The following is a 16,295-nucleotide window of genomic DNA, read 5'->3' on the forward strand; positions in this document are numbered from 1 at the left end:
CTGACCACACTGGCTGGACACTGGGTGATTGGTGCCTCTTGGGCCGCGGGCGATGTCTCTGAGTGGTTCCGTCCGGAGGGACGCTCGCTGGATGAGACCCGGGGAGGAGTTTCCATGTCATCTGACATGAATGGTGGCGTAGTTGAACGCAGTGGCCTCCCTTGGGGTTTGCCTGGAATCCACCTTCCACGTGACCCCTCTCTCTGGCAGCTGGTGGCTCGCTGGCCACTCCTGGGTCATCAGAGGGACAGTGTCACTGCCCCGAGCTTGTGTCCTTCTTGTCTCGCTTGAGCCCTACTGTCCTGTCACCTGGGGCCTGAGGAAGCTTTTCCTCCAAACACATGGCTAAAAGGGGCACTGCACACCCTGGGCTCCAGCACTCTGGGGAACCGCCCTCTCTCTGCATGTTAACGACAATGACCCTCCCCAGGGGCCTTGGGTGCCCAACCTCGGGGTCACTGCGTGAGCCCTGCTGTGGCCCTGGGCTGGCATCCTGCAGTGTCCTGGGTGGGACGAGGAGGTGAGGCCCAGCGGGGTGGCTGGCACGTGGGAGCAGACCTGAGCTGAGGGCGGCCCACCCACCCTCACCCTGCCAGCCCTTCCCCAGTCCTGTCTCAGCGCTGAGAGGGGGACCTCGCAGGAGGTGACCTGCTGTCCCTGCAGACGGCAAAGCCTGCCAGTCAGGCCGCCCGCAGCTGGCAGGGACCTGCTGAGACAGGGAGGCCGGGTGTCGCACTGCTCCCCAGGTGGGTGCTGGCCCCGGGCCCTTGGGCATCCTGGGGGTCCCTGGGGTGGGGATGCCATGTCTCCAGGGTGGGGGGCTTTGCCCAGCGGGACACCGAGCTCCTCACTGCCCACCAGAGACGGAGCCCGTCAACACTGCCCCCTCGACTTTTTTCTCCTCCCCAATTAATTAATTTCAATTGACCATTAAGTCAGCGGAGTTTTTGATTGATATTTTCATTAGCAGCCCTGTCCGACGCCCAGGAATGTATGGTGATGTCCAATCTGCAGGCGGGCCGCGCTCCTCCTCACCGCGCTGAGTTATGGCTGGCACCGCCGTGCGTCTCTCGGGGTAATTTGAATTCAGATGAGCTGCCGCAGTGTTCCGGAGCCTGGCGGCCGGCCGCTGACGGATGGCACTCGGGTTATCACAAGGTCACCGGCACAGCCGTCACCCGCCTCGGGAGGGGCTGGCCAGGCCTCTGACGCTGGGGAAGGTGGGTGACCCAGTGGACTCCCAAAATCTGCCCGCTGGTGGCCGATGGGACCGAGCCACCTCCATCAAAGCAAGGGCGAGCCCGGGCCTGTGTCCCCCGAGGCCGTGGCCCAACCTCACGGCTGCTGCCCCTGGAGAGGCATTAGGAACCCTCCAGAGAAGGACCGGGGTGGGGGCCTCACCCCTGGGAAAGCACTGACCAGCATGGAATAGCGGCCTCACTCCCAGGAGAGCTGTGGCCAGTCCCGGAAGCCTGTGGCGGTGGAGCCAGTGACCTGCCTGCAGCTGCGTTTTCCCGTCCTCGGGAGGGGGCTCCCGGGGCCTGGTCACAGCCAGTCTGAGAGTGGGACTTACCCCTTGCATCTCAGTGTGGGGACAGGATGTCAGGCTGGTGACCACTGTGGGAGGCTGTCCAGATATGTGACCATAAAGGGTTAGTGTTCATGCCTCTATTTCCCCGTCTGTACCATGAGATAACATGGTACCCCTCTTTTGTTTAGAGTGAGGGGCAGATCATGAAGTCCTGTCTGGGCCCCGACATGGGCCTCTGCATCTGGCTGATCTGCCTGCCCTCCCTGCCTGCTGACCTCAGGCCTGACTGGGGGTGTAGGGGGCCCCCAAGGTGCTTGGAAGTGCAGTACCCACCAGCTGGAAGCTAGCCAGGCTGGAGTGAGGCAGAGGGTGCCCCGTGGGCTCAGTGGGGTGGGGTGTGCAGCAAAAGAAGGTGGTGGGGCACCACCCCTTGGAGGGCCCAGCTGGGAGCTCAAGGGCTGAGAAGGAGTCCTCCCGCTGAAGGGGCCACTCGAGCCCGATCCGTCTGTGGCCCAGATCTGAGCTCTGACCATCACACGGGCTGGACAGTGCAATCTGAGGCTGGGCTTGTGTCCTGAGCTCACTGCCAGGGTACCAAGCCACAGGGTGGGACGGACATTGCCCCTGGACACAGTGACAGGGACAGCGCAAGACCAGGCGCTTGCCCCGTCTGTGTGTCCTGCTGGTCCCTGCAGACCTGGACAGGGCAGGGCCTTGGGACCACCAGGGAGACAGAGGGTGCTGGGGTCTGCCCGGCGGCAGGGAGGGGCTGGCTCTGTGTCCTGGGCCGGAATCCTGTGGGGGCACCCTGGCCCCTGTCCTTGCTCTCTGCTGGGGGGGGCCAGACTTGCTCACAGAGCCCCCGCCCCAAGCTGCTGGGGCCCTCACTCATCCGAGCCAAGCCAGACTGCCTCCCTTTCCCAGTCTTCCTGCACCTGGTGTGGCCATGTGACTAAACTCTGGCCAATGAGATGTGAGTAAAAGTTTTGAGCAGAGCTTTTGGGAATGCTCCTTCAAGTAGCTGACTCGCGAAGTACAGCACAGGGGATACAGTCAGTAATATCGTGGTTACTGTGTGTGGTGTCAGGTGGGGACTAGACTTATCGGGGCATCACTTCGTAAATTATATAAATGTCTAACCATTATTCTGTACAACTAAAGCTAATGTAATATTGAATGTCAACTGTAATTGAAAAGAAAATTGTAAATGGAAAACAAAATAGCTGACTCACCTGGCAAAAGCTCCCTCTGTCCCTTGCATGTCTTCTTTCCTGCTTCCTGAACAGAGGTGTGATGGCTGGGGCTTTGGCAGCCATGTGAATCATGAGGTGACCTCGAGGCAGGAAGCCATGTGCCCCGAGGTAGAGCCAACAGACAGGCCCCTGGGTTTCTGATGACGGTGGGCACCCAGGCCAGCCCTGGTCTGGACGCCGAAGAGAGCAATGAACCTCTGACTTACTGAAGCCACTTCTGTTGTCAGTGGTGTTATGGCGTTGTTTTCGGTGGTGTGCATGCAGCCAGCACAGTTCCCACCGGGAACCACGGGAACCCACCCGATGTGGAAACAGCTGCCTGCAGAGGCCTCCCCTGTCCCAGGACAGACTGAGAGTGAGGAGCTCAGGCCGGGTCCTGTGGGTCGTTCTGCCAGGAGGGATCAGTTCTTCCGACCGCAGTGCCGAGCACCCTTGGGAAAGACCTGTTCTGGGAAAACAAAGTGGCGTTTTATGAGGCATTGATGGGTTTAATGTGCTGTAAGGAAATGTGGCGACCTGAGACAAGAGGTTCTAGATCAGACGATCGTAGGAGAGAAGGAAGGGAAGTGGAGCTAACCCAGAAACCAGCGTGGGTGAAAAGGACCCCAGTACCACCAGGACAGACTGACATCCCTCTGTGCCAGGGTCCACTGCGGCCTTCTCTGCCCAGCTCACTTGTCTGGGCTCGTCGGCTCTGGGTCCTCTGCTCCCGTGTCCCTAGGCTCCCTCTGGGTGCCTCTGGGCTGGGTGAGTCCCAGCGGGAGGCCCTAAGGGGCAGACATCCTCCCAGCCCTGCTCCTCCTGGCCTGGCGGGAGGTCCCTTAGAAACCCTTCTTCATTGTGCTGACTGCAGGCTGTTCCTGCGGCCCCGGGTGGGGAGACACAGGAGTAGAACTGGGTCTGCAGATGCTGGGATGCAGATGGGTGGTCTTCGCTTAGCACCGCAGGCCAGGGCCGCGAACTCTGAGAAGGGTCCGGATTACAGGGGTTGGCAGGGCGGATGGCTGAAGGGGCAATTAGAAAAACCGCAGAAGCTACCAGAGCCAACGTGGGAGGAGGCAGCCCCCGTGTCCACAGGCCGGAGGTCCCAGGAGCACTAGGGACACTGGGCAGGGTCAGTCAGCCTCTGCATGGGCCTTGCTTCCCCTCCACTCAGCTCTGACCCTTGCGTCCTGCCCCTGCCACGTCCATCGTCCATCACCACCACCCTCCCACGGTCACAGCGCCTGTGGTTCAGCCCCTACTGCCCCAGGGCTCTTCCCCCATTTCCTTTGCCTGGCCCTTGGGGTGAGGGTGGAGCCACCGCCCTGGGGGACCATGGGCAGGTCCCTCGCTGCTGCTGATCTGTAAGGAGGGAGGTAATGGCTGCCCCAGCGAGCTATGCTAGTGGACTGTTCGGTGTAGAAAGTGAGAGCCCCAGAGTGGGCAACGGTCTCCAGCTCTCCGCCGCAGCACAACCCATGTCTTTCTGTCTCCTGGGGGTGCCCTGTGGCTGCCCCGCACCCCGTACCCCTTTATTTGAGCTCTGGTCTGGGCCTCTTGTGTTTGAGTGTGGACACCTGCCTGTGTACTGTACTAATCAAGGGGGCGCTGTTGGCTGGTGCAGATAAACCGGAGCCCTCAGGGTCCCTGCAGGCCTAGGTTGTCTCGCTGTCAGCACGACCCAGCCAGCAATGGTGCCACTCGTCAGGGACTCGGGGACCCGGTTCCTTCCGTCGCCAATGGGAGACTCCCAAGGTCCTGCCAGGGTTGTCCCAGAAGGGGCCACATGTGGAGATTGGCATGGTTGGTTTGGGGCTGGATCTGTCACTCTGGCCACATTCTCTGTCAACGCCTGACAGCAGGAAAAGCAGAGTCCCTCTGTGCGGAGGGAGGGGAGGGGTGCAGTGACCGCTGAGCAGCTGGCCGCAGCACACCCACAGGTCACCAAGAAGCCTTTGCTCCCACCTGCCCTGCCCGTGGGAGCCAGGCAGAGTCTCACTGGCCCTGCACGCCGTCGCGGCCCAGACCCCAGCTGGCCCTGCCCCTGCTCCCTTGGGTCACTGTCAGTCCGTCACAGACGATCGCTGGGGACAGTGCCCCGCCCGTGGATGTCAGGGGCGTGCAGCTGAGGCTCAGTCAGCGGGGATTTTGATCCTGGCTGTCGGCCACCCTGGGGGCCTGGCCTCTCTGCCCCACTGCCTCTGGGTCTCCGAAGTGGCAGTCACCTCAAGGTCCTGCACAGAGGGAGGCTGCACCCCAGAGGCTGTCTCCTCTGCCATCAGTCCCCCTGGGTCACACTCGGCGTACGCCTGCAGGGCCCCCTGCCGTCCACCCGCCGCCCTTGGGCCTGAGCGCACAGTAAGGTAGTCTCTGCTCTGGCCCGTCCACTCTGCCCATCGTTGCCTTCCACACGCCAACAGGCATGCTTTTATTGGGGTGTTTCATGGGAGTGTCCTCATGGGTAAGACAACACTGGCAGGTCACTGGTGGTGGGTCGTCCCTATGTGCCGTCTCTTCCAGGGGTGCCCCCATCCATCCTGTGGATGGATGCCTCAGGGGTGCCTACCATTTTCGAGTGCGGAGAGCAAAGAGCTTTAAACCCAGAATTTTCTATCATCAGGATGAAGGGGCGATTGAGACCTTCTGGGATGAAGGAAACGAAGTCGTTTGTGCCGGTTGACCTGCCCTGACGGCACGGCCCAAGCGAGTCCTCAGAGGGCCAGGGACCATACAGGAGGGGCCGGGACGAAGGGCCACACGGCGGGCAGGGTGACGACAGACACACAGGCCTGCTCCGGGGTCTCCTAACTTCTGAGCGACGGCTGAGCTCACAAGAATCCTAACGTGATGGGCGTGATTCTCGGTGAAGGTGAAGGACGTGTTAAGGCAACGGTCTCGCCGTGGGGGAGGGTGAGACACAGGGACGGGAGGTGTGCCACCTCTCCTAGACTGGTACAGTGGTGACGCCACCATCGGTGATGGGCTCTGTCCAAACAGTAACCCCAAAACGCTCTCCACAGGGATACCCTCACAGTCACCACAGAGGAATCCATAAATAACCCCCAAAGCCATGGAGACAGTCTCCTGTGGCTTTTTCCTGGAAGACTAATAGTTTTGACTCCTCGGTGTGGCTCAGTGATTGCTGTGGACTTATGTGGGGGCTGCCAGGCAGGAGGTGAGGGCCACGTGTCCCCGCACAGCTCCCTGCCTGCCCACACCACTTTGGGGAAAGACTTCCCTTGCCCACAATGAGCACTGGCATCTTGTCAGGAGTGAACGGACCACATTCACACGCTGTCTATTTCTGGACCCGGCTCCATTGAGCTGCTGGACTGTCTCATTCCACCCACACTGTCTCAGTCGCGGCAGCTTCATAGTAAGGCTTGAAATCAGATAGCGTCAGTCCAGTTTTTTCCTTTCTTTCCAAAATTTTAGGTCATTCTGGAGTCCCCGTGTTTCCATATAACTCAGCAAGTTTTACAGGAAGGCCATTGGTATTTTGATTGGGGTGGCGTTACGTCTATGCACCAAATCGGGGGAGTCCCATCTCAGCGAGGCTGAGCTTCCCGACCCACGGACACGGTCCGTGTCTCCACTCATCTGTGAGAGTGTGTCGTCTCCCTCAGTGATCCCTGGGGGGGCCTCCTTGTACATGCTTTCTTAAATTTATTCCCATGTTTTTCATTTTGGGTGCTAATTTAGGTAGAGTTTTTTTTTTTTTAACTTTATTCAGGAACAGTGTGTTTTTTTCAGGACCCATCAGCTCCAAGTCAAGTTTTTGTCTTCAGTCTACTTGTGGAGGGCACAGCTCACTGGTCCATGTGGGAATCGAACCGGCAGCCTTGGTGTTATGAGCATCACACTCTAACCAAATGAGCTAACCGGCTGCCCTAGATAGTTTTTTTTTTTTTAAGATTTTTTTTTTAATTGGGGAATTGGGGGAAGGGAAACAGACAAGTTGCTGTCCTTTTGTTCTTCAGTCTAGTTGTGGAGGACGTTGCTTCACTGGCCCAAGTTGGCACCATCATTGCACTCTTCCCGGGCGAGGCAGATCGGTCGCCGGCTTCTAGACGGCCGCTCACTGCGGCTGCTGGCCGCTCACGCTGGCTGCTGGCTACACACAGTAGCCCATGGCAACTCATCGCCACAGGGGCTGCAGCCTACGCCGTCGCGGGCGACTCACGGCAGCCCAGCTCCAGGTTGAGCTGTTGTTCAGCATCTTAGCTGTGGAGGGCAGTGTCACTGGCCCTCATATGTGGGATCCGAACCGGGGTCCTCTGGCGTCCCACGCCAGCTCTTAACCATCGCGCCACTCGGCCGGCCCTGCCCTAGATAGAGTTTTAAAACTCACTTTCTAATTGTTTACTTCTCACTTACAGCAATGAAATTGACTTCTGTAGATCTTATGCTTGACGATCTTGCTGAATCCAGCTGCTAGGTCTAGTGTTGCTTTGTGGGTTCCTTCATGTATTACTTACCTGCTGCTGGTGGCAAACTACCCCCAACAGTTATTTGCTGATGACCACAGCTCCCTGTGACCTCCTGGTTTCTGAAGCTCAGCAGGCTGTGCGGCTCAGCAGGGCCTTCAGGCCTCACACAGCTGTAGGCAACTGTCGCTGGGCCTGTGGGCTCCCCCGACGGCTCCCCGATAGCTCCTCGGGGTGGGTGGGGATTCGCTTCCAAACTTACTCCCAAGACTGCCCTGGGCTACTCCTGACACATCAGCTGTTCCCCCAGGGTGAGTGATCGCTGAGTGGGGGACGGAGAGAGAGAATACCCAGGGATGGAAGCCTCAGTGTTTTATGGTCGAATCCCAGAAGTGATATCCCATCACCCTATCCTGTTCATTAGAAGTGAGTGACTAAATCCAGGCCATGCTGAAGGGGGCAGTGACACAGGAGGTGTAAGCATGGGGGAGGGGGGTGGGGGGCGTTCAGGGCCTTTCTACCAGCTTAGGTGCCAGGTTAGGTTTTCTGCATAAACAATGATTTCATCCCTGAAGAAGCTGTAAGATTTTGAAAGATTATGAGGCAATCATTCCCTGTGGGGCTGCTCTCCACAACATGTGAAGATACTGAGATGCGTCCTCAAATACGAAAGGACAGAATATCCCACCACGGACCCTCCCTTTCTTTAAAAAGCCCTTAACAATGTTCTCCTGAGACCTGAATCAAAATAGGAGCAATTGATACACGGAGGAATCAAGTTCATGTTTTTAATGCAGATTTAGCCAATATATAAGTTTAAAAGCACAGGATGCATGTTAACTTATAAAGTCACTACTAAGAAAAAAAGCAAAGAAAATATAACTCTTGAGCCAGTGACAGCAGCAGGGAGATCAGGGAGCAACGGTGAGAAACAAGGAAAGGGATATTGTAGAAGTGAGAGCAGGGGCCTGTCCTGACGAGTGTCAACGAGCTGAACACCCTGTGAAAGCGGAACGGCTGTGTTTGTGTCCGAGGCGGCAGCCGCTGCTGGACGCAACCCGTGTTCGCCCATCTGCTCCGGGCCGCTGGGCACCGCGCCCACCCCTGCTGGCTGCCCAGCACAGCCCATGCATCCATAAATGTCCCTTCATTCCAGTCTGTGCACCGGAGCTTAGGTCGACATCTGCTTCCTGCTGCAATCCTGACATGTACACCTAAAGCTGAATTGCCTGAGAGGTGACAAATAAGGGCGGTGAGAGCCTGTCGGGCAGCCCGAGCCACACAGGGACGTGCAGTACAAACAGTGCTGTCAGACAAGGTTAGTTCTCCTTTGCTGGTGACAAATCACCCAAACGCAGCAGCTTAAAAAACGGATGCCGATTATCTCACCGCTTCTGGGGTCAGGAATTTGGGAGTCGCTGAGCTGACTCAGGGCTCTCATTAGGTCATAGTCTGGCTGTCTGCTGGGGCTGAGTCATCCGAAGGCTCGACTGGGGCTGCGGCTCTGCTCCAGGTGCCACACACACCTGGCTTTCCCTTCCCTCCCGGGCCTCTCCACAGGCAGGCAGCCAGGCACCTGGTGACCTCAAGGGTATGCACCATCACTTCTCTTTTACTCTGAAGCGGGCAGATCACCACATCCAGCCCACACTCCATGTCCTGAACGGAAGTGTATCGAAGAGTCAGACCAAGTGTAATTAAAGGTGGAATGCATTAAAATGGAGAAAAAGTAAATTTATGTTGATAAAGAGGTAAAATCCATAATGGAGAGATTAGAGGTATAAACTTTTATGCGATGAACAATATAGCATCCAAGTATATTAAAGAACTATCATACCAGCAAAGAGCACACTGATCAGGAAACAATTGTAATGAAAGGATTTGGCCAGATCAGGTGTATAAAAATGAAAGTGTATATGTAGGATTTGAATAAAATTATTCAGAGATTTTTTTTAAGATTTTTATTGGGGAATTGGGGGGTTGGGAACAGTGCTGGGGAATTGGGGGAAGGGGAACACACAAGTTGCTGTCCTTTTGTTCTTCAGTCTAGTTGTGGAGGATGTTGTTTCACTGGCCCAAGTTGGCACCATCATTGCGCTTTTCCCGGGCGAGGCAGATCAGTCGCCGGCTTCTGGACGGCCGCTGACTGCAGCTGCTGGCCGCTCACGCTGGCTGCGGGCTATATACGGTAGCCCATGGCAACCCTCTGCCACAGGGGCTGCAGCCTACGCCGTCGCCGGCGACTCATGGCAGCCCCGCTCCAGGTTGAGCTGTTGTTCAGCATCTTAGCTGTAGAGGGCAGTGTCACTGGCCCTCATATGTGGGATCCAAACTGGGGCCCTCTGGCGTCCCAAGCCAGCTCTTAACCATCGCACCACTTGGCCGGCCCTATTCAGAGATATTTTAACATGTATGTATATATGTGTTAAACTTCATACTCTACATTAAGAAGACCCTTATTGTAAACATTTTAGGAACATTTATTAGAAAGATTTATCTAATAGTCCATGAAGAAAATCTCAATAAATTTCTCAAAACAGGAGTGACACCATTTATACTCTGTCTACAATGTAACAACACCGGGGATCAATAACAAAAGCTGAAGCAACTAAGCCTCCTCACAACCAGTTTAAAATTTAATCTCTTTCTTCCTTAAATAACCATTGATTCAAAGAGGAAACAAAAGCCCAATCATTAAGGGCAACTTAGAAAACAGTGATTTTTAAGAATATTACACATCAAAATTCACGTGCTTTGGTGTTACATTTAAATATTAAACAAAAAAGGAAAATAATGAACTGCCTTTGAACCAGTCCCTGTAGACATTGCCCCTGCCGGCAGATGCCTTCTGCACCGTCTGACCCAGCGCCCCCACGCACCACCGGTCTCCTGCACCCCAGGCCCTGGGAAACCCCACCTGACAGTGATTCTCAGCTCAAATGCAGAGCTGAGGAATTCTCTCTCGTGGCTCATAACTCATAGCGCTTTTGTTTCATCAGTCAGTGCAAAGCAAATCTGTTTTTTACTTTACGTTTTGTTTCATTTTATCTCATTGTCCCCTGATGTCCGTTTTCTCCTTCTTCCCTGTAATAACAGAACCCTCCAGGTTGTAGCCTGTGGCCCGAATTTGGTTCTGGGCTCTGGGTGGGCGTGAAGTGTTTAACTGGGAAGCAGCCTCTGAGAGTCCCCCCCTCCCGGGGCACCTGCATCTGGCGGGGAGGAAGGCAGGGCCAGGAACCCGGGCCTGGAGTCAAGGTCAGCTGGTCTGTCAAAACCACCAAAGCAGTGTCCCTAAAACAGCGCCACCCTCACCCCTCCCTGCTCCTCGCCCAGACCCTGCACACGTGGTTGGTCTGTCTTTGCTGTACACGCGGCTTTCGGAACCGCCTGGTACTCTTCCTGTGTGTATCTTCATCATTTGCGGAGCCCCTGGTCGCGAATTCTCCTCCTCGCTCAAGTTTACTTGTTAGCCCACAGTCGATGCTTGCAGCACTTCCGAGGCCTTTCAGGGATGTGCGCAGCTGGAAAATTCGAGCTACCTGAAGGCCGCACATCCCCCTCGGGGGACCATGGCGACACCTGGCCTCTGTCTCAGCTCAGACTGTAAGCAGCTGTCATTTTTGCCGTCTACGTAGTGCCACATTTCCTGCATTTTCATGCTTTTTTTTGGTGATTTCGCTGCTTATAACAGCCCCCAAGCCTGGTGCTCCTAAGTGCAGGGAGGCTGGGCCACACCTTTCAGAGAAAATGCGTGCGTCAGATGAGCTTCTTCAGGCTGAGTGACAGCGCTGCTGGCTGAGCTCAGCGTGTGTTAAATGAGGTGTCCCTAAACAGACGTGTTCATAAAACAGGTTCTGTGCGATCCACGGATGACGATGTTGTGGGCAGAGAGGCCCAGGAGCCTCTGCAGGAGCAGGGGTCAGTGTCCGCTAATTCAGTCATTCGTGGTGGTGGCGACTTTACAGGGCATAATGACCTCCAACAGTGGGAATGGACGTTTCAAGCTCACAGTGCGGCGTGGCCGGCGCTTCTGTACTCTCCACGTAACCGTCACGGTTAAGATCCGCCGTGTGGCTGCGTCTCCCTCCTCTCTTCCCCACGTGGCAGACCCCTGGGTGGCCCGACTCCACAGGTGCTGCTGTGACCCTGTTCTTGGCAGGGCCCCTAGGACGTGCGTGGGCCCGGCGTCTGTGTGCGCCCTCTCTCCCCAGGCCCCTGGGCCTTGCTGCATGTGGTGAGAGCTGCCAGCACGGCTCTGCCCACGCTGGCTCTGACCTGATCTTCCACAGGCCACGGTCATGCAGGGCACGGAGTGCGTGTGACCTGACCTTGCGTTTATCTGGATCCTGTCGGGTTGACGTCTGCATGAGCAGGGAACTGATGTGAATTGCCTGCTCATTTATTCTGTGGGTTCCCGGATGTTTTCATTCCCTAGATCTCTGTATGTGGCCCGAGGTATGGGTGCAGATGTTTTTCTTCATATAATAAATTCAACCCCTTTCAGTCCTAGTTTTGGAGAGATTTTATAAAAGCACAAATAGAGGTTGGACTTGACCAAATGCACTTCCTGCATCTGCTGAGATAATCGCGTGGTTTTTCTCCTTTAGGCTCTTGATGGGATTGAGTCACACTGGCAGGTTTTCTGAAGTGCATCCTGGATGCCCTGACTTTCTTGGTCACGAGGTGCCATTTAGAGAACACTGTGGATTTAGTTAGAAGCATTCCATTAAAATGTATGCACCTGTACTTGTGGTATATACACATATATGTGTGCATACACGTACCTACACATCCAGCACACCAGTACACACACCTGTACACACACACACCTGTACACATTCACATATACCCATACATATACATACATACCTGTACATATATACACACACCTGTACATATAGCACATCAGTACACACACCTGTATATATACAACATCTGTATCTATAAACACATCTGTATGCATACATCTGTACATACATACATGCCTCTACATATATACGCACCTGTATCTGCACACACACCTGTACACATAACACACCTGTGTATATACGCACCTGTACATATACACACATATCTGTGCATACACATGTGTACACACATCTGTACACACATGTGCACACACATCTGTATCACACCTGCACCCACACCTGCCCATATCTAACCCACAGGCACAACTCTCCCTCCATGCTGTCTTCATGTGCTTTACTTTGCCATGAGCCTCATCCCTGCCTTGCGAGCTGTGGTGGGAATGTCCCTCTTTTCTGTTTTCTGGAACAGCTTGCATTGGGCAGGAAACCTGAGCAGCGGGTGAGGCTGGGGCTGTGTGGCTCTGGGCCTTTTCATGGGGGAGGCTGTGCTTTTCCAAGCACCCACTTTGACACAGTTTCTGGATAGTGTCTGAGCACTTGGTCTGGTTACTGTGGAGTGGCCGTGGGAGGCCACCTGGGGTGAGTGGCCGTGGTGAGCGGTGAGCAGGGCGAGTGCAGGGGCTTGGGCTGTGAGGACGCAGGTGGGGGGCTTGCAGAGGGCAGACTATCAGCAGGAGGTGGGTGTGTTGGGTTGGGGATACTAGCTAGACGTGGTGGGGGTCTGGGGCAGCTGGCATGCGCACCTGAGCCCTGCAGGGTTGGGAGAGGGATGCCTGAGGGAGGACACTGAAGCCTGAGTCTGCACAGATGACCGGCAGGGGGCGCCAAGGAGGGAAAAGTATGGGCGAGGTGTCCAGAGCGAGTGACCACGCTGCTCCAGACAGGGAGGACAGAGCTTCCAGACTCGAGGGGCCAGCTAGAGTGGGGTCAGGAGAGGACGGGCGGAGGGCATGCAGACGGGGGGTTGATGGGAGGGACCCCAAGCACTGTTCCTTCCTGGTGGAAGGTCCAGCCTCTGGATAAGTGTCTAGAGCTCTGGCCCCACCTTCTCTCCCCTCCAGCCTCAGTTTCCCCATCTGATGTTCCCAGACACTCATACCATCAGTCAGGGTGGGGAAGTCTTTGTGCCCCTCCTTAGGGGACCCCACTATTGCTGGGGGGTAGCAAAGCCCCCTAAGCCCAAACGGTCGGCTTAGCTCTGGGAAGCTTTAAGGCTCACCCGTGGGCGTGGACAGAGGCCCATGAGATGGACAGGCTTGAGAGTTTCTCACAAGGATGGTTCAGCAAGAGGTGTCCACTGGCCTGGAACCCCTCCCCAGCCCCCAAATTAGGGGAGAGAGGCTGTGTTCACCACCTGGGCTCAGCACTGGTGTTGCCTCCTGCAGGAAGCCTTCCTGGGTACCCCGCTGGCATCTCTAATGACTGGAAATTCCTGGTGCCTGGCCCAGCTCCTCCCAGATGGACAGGTTGGTATGTCAGAGGGTGGGAGCTATGGGGAGCAGGGGGGCCCCTGTGTGTAGGTCCCACTTGGCCCAGGATGGGGAGCACAGAACCACAGTGGGGAGGCTTCTGTCAGCCTCAGGACGCCCGGGTTGAGGGGGGATGGCATGGAGCCCAGGGTGCTGAGAAGGAGCTGTGACATGAGGTAAGGCTGGCCGGGTGAGGGAGCCTGGCTGTTTCTTACTCCCACCACTGCTTGGATCCTTGGGGAGAGGTGCCAAGTGAGTGCGTGTGCACCTGTGTGAGCACTGTGCTGTGTGTGTGCACTCCTGTGTCAGTGAATTTGCAGCGTGTGGTGCAGGAGAGCACGTGTGCACGTGGGTGCTGTGTGCTCGTGTGTGTGAGTGTATAGACGTGAGTGTGCAAGCACATGCAGGTGGGCATGCGTTTGTGTGTGCTCAAGTGGCCTGTGTGCGTGCATGTCTGTGCAGGTGTGTACGTGTGTGCACTGAGAACCTACTCTGTGTGCATGCTTGTTCATGCATGTGCACATGTGGGCACATGTACACCCAGGCACAAACATGCACACGCACGCAGGTCACGCTAACACATGAACACATGTGTGCACAAGAGCTGTGTGATAGTGTGCACGTGTGGCATGTGTGTGGCGTGTGTGACCATGTGGATGTGTGCCTGTGCACGAGAGTCAGGATGCTGAGCACACGCAGGAAGGTGCCCTGGCAGTGCCTGGGCTTGGGCTCACCTGGCCCCTCGTGCTCCTCTGGAGGGTCCTGGTGGCAGGACCCCAGTGGGCAGGTGAAGGCTTTAACCTTCACCGGGCATCAGAGGCCCCCCACGCGACCTAGTGTAAATACAGCAATTCGCACTTCAGATAAATACCAGATGCATCAAAAGATTTAAGGCACCTGTTGTGTATTTAAAAGAATTATATCTTGTTTATGGTGCGGTATAAAACGGACAGCTGATTTATATAGCGGCTGGTCCATCGCAGAGGAAATCTCATTTCAATCATAAATGGCAGGGTTTGATTTAAGAATTCATTCTTTAATGGGTCTGCAATGTTCAAATTTAAACCCATTCAATTCATCAGCCAAATATTCAATATGGGGCGCAGGGAACTCATTTAGGCAAACAGAGACTTTAATATAAATTTTCCGGGAGATTTCTCCATCGATCCCGCAGTTTAGTGCAAAATGATTTGTGCGATACATTCTCGGGGATCAATGCTGCCGGTCAATGGCTCCTAGAAAACACCCCCCCACACCCCCCGCGGGTCAAGGAACTTTGGCTCTCGGGATCCGCTCAGCCAGAGGCGTCTGCCTCTGTGTGTGCCCGCTGCCCGCACCCACGCCGAGATTCTGGGGGTCTGACCAGGGCAGCAGGGCCCCTCAGTGCCCCATACCGGGTGGATGAGACCCTGGGACTCTCAGAAGCCAGGCCCCACGGTGGGCCCGCTCTGCCCCTGACACAGTGCTGCTTGGTGCAGGGGCCCCGGGGCCCGTCTGTGTGGGGGCCCATGAGACTGTTCAGCCAGAGATGCTGCCTATCCCCTCACGAGCCCGGCCCCCAGGAGAGGCCTGTCAGCTGTGCTAGCCAAAGCCACCAGCCCTGGGAGCAGGTGAAAGGGTGTTTGGGGCCAGGCCAGAGCTGCCCTTTGTGGCTGGTGCCCGGCCCCAAGGGCTGGTCTCTGGGACAGACAGAGTTGGGGTAACATCAAGGCAGCAGACTGGGTGGCCAGACTGGGGTCTGCCAGCAAGAGGGCCTCACACCCCGGGCCATGCTGAGGGGAGATGGAGGGGCTGCCCCTACCCAAGCGAGGAAATGTCACCTGTGCCACGTGCCTCTGTGGGCCCCGCCTGGGCTCTCGTGGGCATGGTGCGAGCACAGTGGGGGGACTGGGTAGGCCCTGCAGGGAAGGGCAGGAGCTAGTGTGGGTGCAGCCCCCGCCCCTGGGTGCTGCAGTGAGGAAGGGTGCTGAACGCACTGGCGGGGAGCTCCACAGTGGTGACCTTGGGGTCAGGGAGGCCACAGGCTCAGGGAGGCCACAGTGGATATGGCTGAGCCACCCATCTCAGTGGCCTCAATGAAAGCCCAGGCTCTGGGGGTGGCCTGGGGTGGGCGCAGGGCTGGGCCCCACCTTCAGAGCCTGTTGGGACCTGGGAGGATGAGGGCCTGGCCCCCTGGGGCTGGTGGTGTGGGAGCCCAGGCCCAGCTCTGGGGGACCCCCTGCAAGGGCCCTGAGGTGAAGGCCCCTGTCCCCAAGGCTGCGACAGCTGGACACCCACTCTTCACCGAGGTGCGAAGGGCGCTCGGAAGTGATGGGCCGAGGAAGCACTCAGGGTGTGCAGCCTTGTGGTGAGTCTCGGTGTGGTCAGCACCCAGCCGACCACCAGTCCAAGCGGGCCAGCGCCTCGGTGGCGTCCGGTGCACAGGGTTGGTCCAGGAATGAGAAGCAGGGCCATATTGATTTCATTTCCAAATTATTAATCAGCTCCACAGTTCCAAGAGACATTGTGCTGTTCTGCTTGGGCAGGTCCCAATGGCTCCCCCTCGGGCAAGGAGCGGCCGCTGAAGGACAGTGGTGATGGACGTCCCAGCCTCCCGGAGCCGCACCCCCCAGAGTGCAGGCTGTCCCCACCCAGGCGTGGGAGCCTGAGCTCGGGATGTCAGGGGCTTCTGCTGCCTCCTGGGGTCAGCGCCCCCCTGGAGACGGTCCTCGATGCGGTTCCTGACTCACATGCCAGGGGGACATCGAGTCACGCAGCCCCCGACT

This window comes from Hipposideros armiger, unplaced genomic scaffold (genome assembly GCF_001890085.2).
Source record: "Hipposideros armiger isolate ML-2016 unplaced genomic scaffold, ASM189008v1 scaffold_282, whole genome shotgun sequence".
Taxonomy (NCBI): Eukaryota; Metazoa; Chordata; class Mammalia; order Chiroptera; family Hipposideridae; genus Hipposideros; species Hipposideros armiger.